We start from the raw sequence: 13,815 nt of genomic DNA on the forward strand, positions 1-13,815 counted from the left end.
TATACTTTAGAGGAAAACCAATTAAAGGTTCTCATTTTTTATTGTGCAACATTTTAGATTAGATTTTGTATGCTTAATATACATCTATACCTTAGTCATTACCTTTCAAGATTGACCTGAAATCCACCATTCTAAATTAACAATGTGAAATCCCTTTAGCTAATCACAGAAAAACTTTCAAACTGTATTTACCTAGGTTTATTTAATAAAATTTCAGCTTGTAGTTTAAGGAGAATAGTGATGGAAAACATCTTTTCATACATTTTAAGTGCCTTCACATTATTTTAAAGCTAAAATATTGCATTAGACTCAAGATAAAATTATTAACATCTTACTAAAATAAAATGAGATTTTTTTTCTTTGTATACTACAGAAGTTGTAACTGAACTTTTTTCGAGACAGTGTTTCTTTTATATCCCTGGCAGTACTAGAACCCTATCTTTCCGTTTCTCTGTAGACCAAGCTGGCCTTGAACTTAGAGTTCTACTGCCTTCCTCTTCTTACCCAGTGCTAAGATAAAAGGCCTGTGCCAGCACACCCAGTGCTTTCTTCATCTTTAACAAGGTCTTATTTGATTATATTCCAAATCATATGAAGTCACTTCCCTAGAAGTACCTGGAAGAAATCCAATACCAACATCATATTTTGCACACCTAAATCCCTCATCCCGAGTTCCTGATTGATCTAGTAACCTAGCAAGCTCTCTGAGGGAACTGAAAACAACAAGTATTTGCTTTCATTACAGGAATAAAGAAAAGGCCGTCTCACTGCACAATCTCATGATATCATTGAAGAATTCTTCCAACATTACAAAGTGAAATCTCATAAGGAGCCCTGTATCTGAAGCCACAGTTCCTTATCTTGTGTTTGGTTTTGTACACTCTGACCACCATTTCATTATAACCAGGTTGAACCCAAAGGTATTCTCTGCCCCAAGGATCCATTTCTATCATATTGTCATATTCAGCCATATTCAGTTGAATTTAACCATCGACCACACCAAAGTGAGGATTTATAAAATACCCAACAGAAACCTGGGAAGAAATGCTACAAAAATAAATTCATGCCTTATAAATAAACAAGATATCTCTTACTTGTTGTAACACAGCGTCTATCCATTTTCATTGCTTTGATTGGTTCTGGATATATTCACAAGCCAAGAAAATTGTATTTAAGCCAGGAAATAACTTGTGAGATTTAGTTCTCTCTGTTTATTATATAGACTATGAATACTAAACTTAGATATCAGTTCTTAATAGAAAGCAATTTTACATGTTGTGTCATTTCACTGTTTCTCAGACTTTTTTGTATAATTGAAAAAGTAGAGCTAAAGCCTGTTATTTTATATTTTTCTCAATACATTTCAATTTCTACTCTAATCCTGAATGCTAAGTCCAACTGGGATCTGATTAAGTTTATTGGCCCCATACTTATTTTTCTTAAAATCATGAGGCAATAATTTTATATGCTAGAAAGTATACTTTTGGGAGGACAATTTACTGTAAATTTAGTTCATCCCTTTTCATTAATTTTGTCTGAATGACTTTATTATTTACTAAACTGTTTTAAATTTTTAGAAGTATTGTGTGGTTTTGTGTGTGTGTGTGTGAGTGTGCCTGTGTGTGGATAAATACCTACATATGTATATTTGATAATTCAAATATAATATGACAAGAGAAAGTTGCTTGAGTGTTATTGATAATTTATGGACACAGTGAATTTTTGTTTATGCTGTATATATAACCTTGAAAGTATGTACTGTATAATTTTTCAAAAGCAATGTTTAAATATGTATACTACATGAAGCATACTAATTGCAGTTTTAGCTATTTCCACACTAATTTTATCTCTTTAGATGTCTAGAAAGAAATACACGGAAGCATGAATCATCTCTTAACTCCAAATGTAGGTAGACTCAATGATATATCTTGCTTTTGCACATGATTGCTCACCTTTAGTTCATAAATTATATATTTAATTTGCTCTATTTATGTTAGAAAGTTGTGGCACATTGCTTTTGTAATGTGTGGCACATTGTATATATGTATTCGTTGATAACTTCCTTCTGTCAACAAACATTAAGAACAAATAATTTTTAAACATTATTACAAAATCTAAAATCATTCAGTTTCTTCCATAATCAAATAATAAAATGCATAAATATCAGAAGCATTTCCTTATTTTGACTATTAACAGAAGTATTTAATGTACCATTCCTATAAACATATTTTGATATTATCCATTAAAATATCTTCAAGGAGTAGTTTAAATATTAATGAAGGTAAGTATAATCAAATTGTTAGTATATTTGAATCACAAATGATGTCAGTATTTTACATAGCCAAATATGCATAAACATGTAATTTTAAAACTGGATTCCATAAACGTGAATTTATATATTTCCATTCAAAATCACCTGGGCCTAACTTACACGCATTCTCACAATTACACTCTTACACACACAAACATGCATACATTCTTGTAATTACATACTTACACAGATATTCTTACTTACATAAGCATAGGGAGCAAATGACCAAGCACCAGTGCAGAAAGATGAGCTCCAATCTTTATTACATAAAGAAAAAAATCACTTCGACCCTTTTAATGCTAAGTGAATTAAACCCAAGTGTGTAAGAGAAAAGCCTTGTTCCTTTTGATAAGAGTAAGCCTGCATTGCTATTAAGAAATGACCTGTTCTGTCCCATGGTAAGGAGAAACCAGACTGCACCTTCCGCTCTTTCCAGCTTCTTCTGTTTTCCTCATCTCCTCTGCATTCTGCAGATTGCCCTCTTATGTTACTTATAGTATCTACATTATCCCTCTCTACATTTCTTCTCAGCCCAGATATTTTTGGCTCTGTTCTACTAAGCTCCGTTCTCCTTAGCTCAAAGCTGACTTTTCAGCTCGGCCCCTCTCAAGCTCAGTCCATCTGTCTCTGTCCTTCCAGTTCAGTCCTTCTCTCTCAGTCCTTCTTTGTGTTTATTTCTTTCTCCTCAGCATTTAAACATATTTCAGAATACATGATCACATGTTACAAAGTTCATCTCTAGTTCATATGAAAGATCAAAGCATAAATTGAAATACAATTTACAACCGAGAATTTTTACATGAATATTTATCAGGAGTAATTATCTGGCTAAACATTCATCACCAGTGTCAGCTCTATAGGTTCACTGAAGGTCTAAAACCATAGTTGATAGAGAAGTTATTTACAGATAAACCCAGTCAATATCTTATCATCTGTCCTTGCACCTGTAACAAATCATTTCTTCTCTTTTTATGACTCTTGATAACTGTTTTAAAACCCTGTTAATGGGTTCTGAATAGGATAAAGTCTGTTTACTATCTCAGAAGAATTAACTGGTGACACCTGGTAGACTGGCAGAGTTCTCACTGCAATTTTGACTATAAAAAGAGACTTCTAGCAGTCCCACTATAAAAGAGCTTAATAACCATTGGTATAATATTAGAAATTATTGTAGGATCATTATTAAGGGTAAAGAATTCATCTATTTGTCTGTATAGCATCACTACAGGACAGTACAACTTCGTAGCTCTGCAGAGATCTCCTCCAAGTGGGTGTGCTCTTACTCAATGATTGTTATATATTTCTAATAATAACAACAGGAATAGCATTTCAATAGCAGGAAAATTTCCCAAAATGTATCCCTTACAGCCTTGCTTAATAAGGGCAAACAAGTTGTGGACTATAAAATAATCCAAGGCTGTCCATCTGAGGATGACCACCTGCTAGTTATTAGCTTGTCCTCTTATGGCTCCTGACACTTTCCTCTCAGTCCCACATGGTACCTTCTCCAAAACTGACAATAACATCCATCACGAAACATGCCTCAACAGATACAAGAAGATTGAATTAATTCCATGCATCCTACAAGATCATTACAGACTAAAAATTGTCTACAATAACAACAAGAACAACCAAAGACCGACTTATACATGGTAGCTGAGGAATGATTTACTCGAGGAGAAGTTATTCAAATAGAAATAAAGAAAAAAAATTAAAGACATTCTTGAATTTAATGAAAATGAAGGCCTAACTTGAGAATACAAAAAAGCAATGCTAAGAGAAAAACTGATAGCTCTGAGACCCTCAACAAAGAAACAGGAGCTATGATACACTAGCAGTTTGACAGAACACTTGAAATCTCAGAACTAATAAAATACAAATACACCAAGAGGACTAGACAATAGTAAATATTCAAACTCCGGACTGAAATCAACCAAGTAGAAACAAAAGGAATTATATAAAGAATCAAGAAAACCAGGAGCTGGTTCTTTAAAAAAAATCCAGAAGACAGGTAAATCCTTATTATTCAAATTAAAAATAACAAAATCATAAGTGAAATAGAGATATAACCATAGAAAATGAGAAAACTCAAAAAATTATCAGATCCTACTATAAAAGCGTATACTTAACAGAACTGGAAAGTAAGTATTAAATGGATAATTTTCTAGACAGATACAAGGTACCAAAGTTGAATCACGATCAGATAAACCATCTAAATACTCCCATAACTCGTAAAGTAGTAGAAGCAGTCGTTAATTGTCTCCCAACAGAAAGATCCCTGGACCAGGAAGGTTTAGGACAGAATTCTCTCAGACATTCATAAAATACCTAATACCAATATTCTCCAAACTATTCCACAAATTAGAAATAAAAGGAACACTACACAATTCCTTCTCTGACGCCACAGTTATGCTTATAAGTAAAGCAAACAAAGACCCAACAAAGAAAGAGAATTTCAGATCATTTTTTTCATGAATTTCCCTGAAAAAATTCTGAGTAAATTTCTTGCGTGCAAATTCCAAGAACACATCAAAACAATGATACATCATGATCAAGTATGCTTCATCCCAAGAATACAGGGATGGATTAATATACAGAACCTAATAACCAATCAGTCTAATCCACTACAAAAACAAATCAATGAAAAAAAACAAGCAATCATCTCATTAAATGCTGAGAAAACATTTTATAGAACCTAACCCTTCATGGTAAAACTCTTGGAAATATCAGAAATTCAAGTACCGTACTGAAGAACAGTAAAAGCAATATACAGGAAACCAGTAGCTAACATCAAACTAAATGGAGAGAAACTTAACACAATCCCACTAAAATCAGGAACTAGACAAGGACACACACTCTCTCCCTACCTTTTCAATATAGTATTTGAAGTCCTAGCCAGAGTAATTAGACAACAAATGGAGGTAAAGAGATACATATTGCAAAGGAAGTATTCAAAATGTCACTATATGCATGCAGATTATGTGGTAGTATATTTATGTGACCCCACAAATTCCACAAGTGAACTTCTAAGCCTGATAAACAACTTTGGCAGAGTGACAGAATATAATATTGATTCAAACAAATAAGTAACTTTCCTCTACTCAAAAGAGAAAAAGGCTGAGATAGAAATTACGGAAATGACACCCTTGACAATAATAAAGAAGCTTATAAAATAACTCAGATTCACTCTAACCAAGCAAGTGAAAGATATATATGACAAGAAAACAAGTCTCTGAAGAAAGAAATTGAAGATCTCAGAAATTAGAAAGAACTCCCATGTTCGTGTATTGGCAGGATTAATATTGTAAAAATGGCCATTTTACCAAAAGCAACCTATAGATTGAATGGATTCCCCATCAATATTCCAACTCAATTCTTCACAAACATAAAAGTGAAAGTTTTCAAATTTATTTGCAATAAAATAAATCACAGGATAGAGAAAATTATTCTGAAAAAAAAAGCATTTTGGAGAAATCACCATCCCTGAGCTCAAGTTGTATTACAGAGCAATCGTGATGAAAAATTGTATTGTATTGGTATTGAGACAGGCAGGTAGATCAATGGAATAGAATTGAAGATGCAGAAAAGAACCCACACAACTATGGCCACTTCATTATTGACAAAGGATCTAAAATCATTCAGTGGATAAAAATTGTGCTGTTTCAACTGAAGGACAGAATGTAGGAGAATGCAACTCAATACATTCCTATCTCCTTGTACACAGCTCAAGTAAAAATGGATTAAAGACCTCCAAATAAAACCAGAGAAACTGAAACTAATTAAAGAAAAAGCAGGGAAAACCTTGAACACATTGGTACTGGGGAAAATTTCCTGAATAGAACACCAATTACTTTTGCTCTAAGATCAAGAATCGACAAATAGAACTTCATAAAATTTCAAAGTTAGTGTAAAGCAAAGACCACTGTATTTAGTTTCATACAGCAACATACAGATTGGAAAAAGATTTTACCAATCCTACATCTGATAGAGAGCCAATATCCAATATTTACAAAAAACTCAAGGAGAAGATTTACTCCAGAGAATCAAATAACACTATTTAATAGTGGGCTACAGTTCTAAACAAAAATTCTCAACTGATGAATATTGAACAGCTGAGAAGCACCTAAACTAATATTCAACATCCTTAGTCGTTGGGGAAAAGCCATTTAAAACAATCCTTAGATTCTACCTCATACCAGTCAGAATGGCTAAGATAAAAAATCAGTTGACAACAGACTCTGGCAATGGTGTGGAGAGAAAGGAACACTCTGTCACTGTTGATAGTGCAAGCTCTTAAAACCACTCTGGAACCCAGGCTGGAGGTTCTGCAGAGAATTGAACATAGTATTTACTACCTGAGGACCCAGCTGTACCATTCGATGGCACATACCCAAAACTTGCTCCAACCTACAACAAGGACACGTGCTCCACTATGGTCATAGCAGTCTTATTTATAAAAGAGAGAAGCTGGAAAGAACCCAGATGTCCCTCAAAATAGAAACAGATTCATATAATGTGGTACATTTACACAATGGTTTGATACTCAGCTGTTAAATAGAATGACTTCATGAAATTCATAGGCAAAAGGATGAAATCAGAAAATATCATCCTGAGTGAAGTAACCCAATCACAAATAAAGGCACATAGCATGTACTCACTGGTAAGGGGGTACTCTCTAGAATGTCCCAGGTACTAGGGATGCGACAGGTTCCCCGGACCCAACAGTGATGACATTAGCCAACATACACAACAGTGATATTGAACCTGAAGAAACCAATTGCAGTAGATAGACATAGCCCCCAGTGCAAGGATGGGACCAGTCACCCAGCTCTTATTAAAGCAGAGTTATCCCTGTCTAATGAAAAGGCAGGGGCAAAAATGGAGCAGAGGCTGGAGGAAAGGCCTTCCAGAGATCTGCAGACACCAAACCGGACACTGTTGCTGTTGCTGAGATGTGCTTGCAAACAGGAGTCTGATATGCCTGTTCTCTGAGAGGCTTTGCCAGGAAAGCCAACCATTGAACTGAACCTAGAGATCCCAATGGACGATGTAGGGGAAGGGATTTAGAATCTGAAGGGGATTGTAATTAGAGGTAGAACAATGATTTCAATTAACCAGACCCCTCAGAGTACCCCTGGCCCTAACCACCAACTATAGAATATACATTGTCTGGTACCCTACATATGTAGCAGAGAACAGCCTCAACTCACATCAGTGGAAAGGGAAGCACTTGGTCCTTTAGATGCTTGATGTCCTAGAGAAGAGTAATTCAGAGAACAGTGATTCTAGATGGGTGAGGTAAGAATGATTGGGAGAGTTGGGGAGGCACCCTCTTAGAAACAAAGAGGAGGAGTATGTGGTGGATGGAGTTTATTAACAGGATCTGGAAAGGGGTTAATATTTGAAATGAAAACAAATACAATGGTTAATTAATAATAATAATAATAATAATAATAATAATAATAATAATAATAATAATAATAAAGGAATGGTATTTTCCATACATTATTTTACTGCTCAGGTTAGCTTGGAACACTTATTGTTCCCTAGATGCATATTTCTTCCTACAGTTCCTGATTGCTTGTTTCTCTGAGGAGTGTAGCCTTAGATCTTTCTCTTCATTCAAAGAAGGCATAACACTTAACTCCTTTCTCCAAGCAAGGGAGATTGTAGATATGTCTGTAAAAGGCGGGAGGCATTTGCACAATCTAATTGGGGATCACCAAAAGAATTATTTAAAAGAAAAGTTTGTAATGCAAACAGTTGTATTCAATCAGCTTACCAGTATTGAAAGCATCCCAAGATTTCTAGCCAGGCAACTGTGTAAGATATCAAGAGACATTTAGAATTTCAATACATGTGACTAGAAAAAATACATTCCATTGTGTAGCATACTCAATATTTAAAAACTATTATATTGGAAAGAATATTAAGAGCTTTTGGACAAGAAAAAATAGTGATACATCTAGGCAGAAGCATCACAGTAACACCTGGAAGTCACATGGAATTCTAATATCAATCCCATGCATTCTATGCTCTATTCACATCCTCACATGTTCATTCCATAACACAGTCAACCAGTGATTTTCTAGTCCCTGCAGTCTCTGAGGAGCAAGGGTCTGGATCAGCCTTTCCCATTTGCTTATGATGTTCCAAGACACATCACTGCACCACTGATGGCCTCCAGTTAGAGCGATTTACCCTGTTGTAATATTCGCTTGACCGCACAATGTCCTAAGCACCCCTTTCCCTTTCCATTCATGTTGCTCCTTCCAGAATCCCTTATCTCGGCCCCTGACAGAGAGCAGATAGCACTCTGGACTCAAAGGAAGAGAGTCGATAGGGTTCCTCCTCAATCAGAAAGCTTGGATGATCGCGCCGCTACTACAAATACTGACAAGTGAGGCAGCTCCTGACTAGTCCGTGCAGACCTCGCGACTGCAACGTGCAGACCTCGCTATTGCCCCACGCAGACCTCGTGACTGCCCCAGCAGACCTTGTCACTACCCCGTGCAGACATCGAGACTGCCCCTTGGAAACCTCGCAACTGCCCCATGCAGACCTTGCGACTTCCCCGTGGAGACTTCGCAAGTGCCCGGTGCAGACCTCGCAACTGGTCCGTGCAGACCTCGCTACTGCCCCGTGCTAACTCGAGGACAGCCCCTATCCAACTTTGTTTCCTGAGATCAAGGTTCACTCGAGATTCCCCTGCTTTTCTTTCTGGACTTGTCCACAGTTCTCGGGAGAGAGACCCATACTCAAAGGATACAGCTCAACTGATGTTCACCAAGACTCACCTCTGGGCAAGTACATTCACTGCCCCTTACGTGGTAGTAGCCCATTCACGATTTCTTGTTCAATTTTCTTAACGACTAAACAGCCAGATGTGTGGAGAGAGGCCAGCGAGCCTCATCCGGGACTTTACCCTCTGACCATGCACTGCCGATTTCCCAGCCTCCACAGCCTGGAAGCCCCTTCAGTGTCCCCCCAAGCAGATTATAACACCGGACTCCAATGGGGGAAGCACTTGAAGGGTTCCCAGCCTACGCCACCTGAGACTGCCTTCAGTGTCCCCGAACCAGATTACAACATCATTCCTCAATGGGGGAAGCACTTGAATAGCAGAGACCCGAGCAAGTTTGCACCTCCCGGACTACTTAGAAGGGCTCGGGACAAGTTCAGATGCCCAAAACCCTATGAAGACCAGAGATTCAAAAAACCTGATGCTCGTGTTACAGAAAACCTACAGAAACTCAAAGATCATATAAAGGCTTCAGTCAGTAAGAGGGCCCTAGACCCCAAGAGGTAACTGACTGAGAACAAGAAATGGACAGTTCCACTTCCTCTGAGGGTTCCTTAGGGCATGACTAATCCACTGACCAAGGATAGCAGATCACTGTGTAACACACTGACCAGGGATACCAGAAGATCTGCTTTACATCCTGCTACTAGAAAAAAGAGTGGCCTCATCTTTAGTGCCCATTCTTGGGAAGATGAAAAAAAAAAGCGGGTTATGTCTACTGGGTTTGAAAAAATCTGGACTTTGACGAGTTGGTAGCCAGAGTGCCTGCAACATCTACAAACCACAGTACTGGAGAGAACAGTGAAAGTTTCAGAGAAAACCACACTGTACCTGGGCCACCTTCTGCTGACTCTTCTACTGACAAACTGGGCCAGGTAATATTCACACACATTCCAGGTTCCCAACATCATTCCCTATCTAGACATGGAGAACTTGGATCTCCCATTTTTCCCCAAGATGTTCCTATCCACCCAGGACTTTCCGGAAATAACCAAATGTTTCCAATATTCAATAGGGTTTTTCGACATTTGTCCAGGTGTCCAAAATTCTTCCCATTGATCCTTAACGGAAAATCATATGTTCTCCTCTTCCAGAATGAGTGTTTTTTTTTCTTCTATTTTCATTAACTTGCAAATTTATTATTTACATTTCAAATGTTATTCCCTTTCTAGGTTATAGGTTAACATTTTCCTAGCTCTTCCCACTCAGCTTCTATAGGGGTGTTCCTAACCCGATCCACCCCCATATTACTTTCCTTCACTGGGGGTTTAGTCTTGGGAGGACCAAAGTCTTCCCCTTCCACTGGTGCCACTACTAGGCATTCAGTGATACCAATGATTTTGGAGTCCCGGGTTAGTTCATGTATAGTCTTTGGGTAGTAGCATGTAACCACTAATGAAGACAAGACAATTCTCTAGATTTAGAGAGATGGAGTATGTAAAGGTTTCCACTGTGTCACAAGAGACTCTCCTGGAAAAGGCACTCTTGAAACTGGTCAATATAAGGAAAGCTGTTCAGCAGGTAGGACATGGAGGTTCTCAGTGACATCATCATCATTAGGTCCTTCCCGAAAAATCTCTTGTAACCTGGAGAGACCTAGCTCCTTCTGTGAGGTCAGAAGTGTTGTTGTGACACCACCTGCTTCTCAGATATTCCTTCAGTACATCTAGGGTTTGTAACTGCCCTTTAATTCAGAGTAAACAGCCATTTTTTAGGGAGAGCAAAGAGGATGAAAGGATCCAAGATGAGGAGAAGGAAGCTGCCCTTCTGTCATGGTATAAAAAAGGAAGAAATACATGGTCCACTGGAGAGCTCAGTGAATCCTGGGTAGGTGTTTAGTGTGTTCCCTGAACAGAAAGCCTTGATCTGACCCTTCCACATATGGGAATCAAGAGCTGTGAGCCTCTCAGAAGCATCTGGACTTCCCTGTTCTTATGGTTCCTGGAAGTCAGAGAGTTTATATCATTAATTTCTTTATTCCCAAAGCCAAGGGTTGGGAAGGGCACAGTTGATTTCCTGAGAGCTCATGGACTTTACTCTTTTTGAAAAGAAGAAAAAGGTCCTAAGGAAAAAGGGAGAGACAGGAATTGTGTCCCTAGCTCAGAGAAAACTCCTCCATGGTTTGGATACCTATATTGCAGTTTGTGTCTGACACTGATATCTGGGAGAGAGAAGTGCTTCTAGTTGAGATTTCATCATCTGTCTTTCACTAGTATTACTCTGATTACCATTCCCTTACAGTAACCCTTTAGATTTCAATAGGTGAGATTAGGTAGCAGTTTCTTTTACTTCTTCCATTTTTTTTTTATTTTTTGGCAAAATTCATTGCTTATTTAATTGGATATTTCTATATTTACATGTCAAATGTTATTTTCTTTCCCAGTTTCCTGTCAATATGAGCCCTATCTGACCCCTCTCCCCTTCTTCTATAACCTCCCATACTGCACCTTGACATTCCCTTGAACTGGGAGTCAAACCTGGAAAGACCAAGGGCTTCTCCTTCTATTGGTGCCCAACAGGGTCATCCTCTGTTACATATGCAGTTGGAGCCATAATTCTGTCCATGCACAAAATATTGGGTTAGTACCAGAAATCTCTGGTTCTTTGGCATTGTTTTTCTTATGTAGTTGAAAGCCCCTTCAGTTCTGTTTGGAGCGACACTCTTGATGCCCTCCACTGTTGATGATATTATTATGGTTAGAATTTACTATCACTATTTTCATGGAAAATCCCCACCAAGCTGCAAAATAGTAATACACATTTGCTGGTAAAGAAAAAATAATACTATTTTAAAGTTGTCCTGCTGACTAATAATATGACAAACCTGTGACATTTCTGATACTTTGTGAACATCACCTTATTACCTGACCACACCAGTATTGTATGTTGGTCCTGGGTAAATGTTTCTTACTTTTCCCTGCCCTCTGTTACCCCTGTTATGGTATAAATTCAGCCTTGGAGGAAAATAAAATTGCCGCCCTGGTCAGACTCCTGTCTTAACGTCATTATTTGTCCCAAGAACCCTTGTCCCAATTCTATTCCAGGCACCCTCTGATCTCTCACTTACAAAAGGCACCCAAGTTGCGGCTCTTTGAAGGTGTCCTGGAGGAGAAAGTCTTTCCCTATTAATAGGCTGGTCTGTCTTTTTTGTTTGTGGAAGACTTTGCTCCTTCTTGGACCTTTGGCTCCCACCCCTAACCCCCTCCCAGAGCTATTGCTGAGTGATGGGACAAGCATTCTACTCTCATCTTTTGTGACAGGACACAGAGAGTCATTCAGGACACAAAGAATAGGGCTATGGGGTCTTAAAGCACTTTGGTGCATCACAGGGACTGTGCTCCCTCCAGACCACAGTTGGTTAAGAGATCAGAGGTAAGCTTGAGCAAGTCTGTGTTTTGTGTTCTGTGTTACTTTCTGTTTTGTCTCTGTGTCATGTTTTGCCTTTGTTTCATGCTGACTTGTGTTGTATGCCCCTGCTGTCTGAAGGGTTTGAGTCCCAACTGGAGAAGTTTTAGAGTCCACTTGGTGGTCGCTATTGGTGCTGTAAGGGGCTTATGGCTGTGACAGGTCGACTTGCTTGTTGTCACAGGCCAGAGAGGAAGCTCTAGGAGGAGAAAGGAATATAGAGGACACTCTAGAGTCACATTGGGAGGTGGGATCAGATGTTCTGCCTCATCCCAGAAACAGCTAAGGTTAAGCTGCATTTTGGGCCAGGTATTGAAGGTAATGGGCATCTGTGGAATTCACTTATAGAATGCTTTTTCTTGGTCTTGTTTGTCTAGTTTTTTTCTTTGGTATTGTCGAGTGTCTTTTTTGGCTGTTGTTTCATTTTTGGACTTGGACTGATGATAGTGTTTGAAATCATGGAACTGTTTGCTTTCTTTCTCAAGAAGTTTTACTTGGTCTACTTGGTGCTTAACTTGGAAATAATTTGCTTGAGAGAAATTGTTTTCTGCCAGGGAACCTGCCTTATCTGCTGGCCCTATTGCAAGTGAGGAGTTGGTCTTCAGCATTAAGTCACCTTCCTTGTTAGTCATCATTGACATAGACAGTGCCTCTGATCCTATTCCTGCAGCAGTCAGTTCTTGCCCCTGTGGTCAAAATGCCCCAGGTTGGGAATCAGGGTAGTCCCGAAAATAGTTTCAGAAAGAGTCTGCAGCAGACTGTGAGGAACATCTTTGTGCCAGACAGAAAAGGCTTTACTCTAGGATGACAAGAGGAGAAAGTCTTAGCACCGGCTCTTCAGCTTACTCCAACTGGAGGCTGTGGCCACGGTCAGGATCAATGTTTTCTTTTTCATGGCCCTCTAACTCAGTGAGGCGGCTTGGTGAACGGCTACAACTGCAGTCCTTGGAGGGCTATACTTCTATTAAAGATCAGTACTCCAATGTTAGTAATCTATTTATTGGTTGTAAGAGTCCGGAAACCCAACACAATTGTGACCAATGCCTCAGGAATGGTAGCCGAAAGCGTCCTTAAAACCAATTGCCTGTAACTATAGTTTACTCTATGATATCTGAGGCTTCAATCGGATAACACCCCCTGGGCAAGCCCCCCTTCAATTCTCAAATGCTATTTTCTCCTGGTCTTTTGGCGCAAGGTCATCTAGCATGTATGACAGCCTGGAAGAAATTCCCCCCTTAAAGTAGACGAACCATACAATTATTTTATCAGCCACTTGGCATCTAGCACTCAGTTCTTA

General features: G+C 38.6%; 1 long non-coding RNA gene across 2 annotated transcripts in view; it reads left to right on the forward strand.

Annotated features, from left to right (window-relative positions):
- The first annotated feature begins 10,722 nt into the window (after positions 1-10,722).
- LOC134484481 (uncharacterized) overlaps positions 10,723-13,815 on the forward strand; it is a 91,518-nt gene continuing 88,425 nt past the window's right edge. For both annotated transcript variants that reach the window (XR_010061946.1, XR_010061945.1), the window contains exon 1: positions 10,723-10,940. This is a non-coding gene — a long non-coding RNA (uncharacterized LOC134484481). The remainder of the gene's footprint in view (positions 10,941-13,815) is intronic.

The sequence above is a fragment of the Rattus norvegicus genome, chromosome Y (genome assembly GCF_036323735.1).
Source record: "Rattus norvegicus strain BN/NHsdMcwi chromosome Y, GRCr8, whole genome shotgun sequence".
Lineage (NCBI taxonomy): Eukaryota > Metazoa > Chordata > Mammalia > Rodentia > Muridae > Rattus > Rattus norvegicus.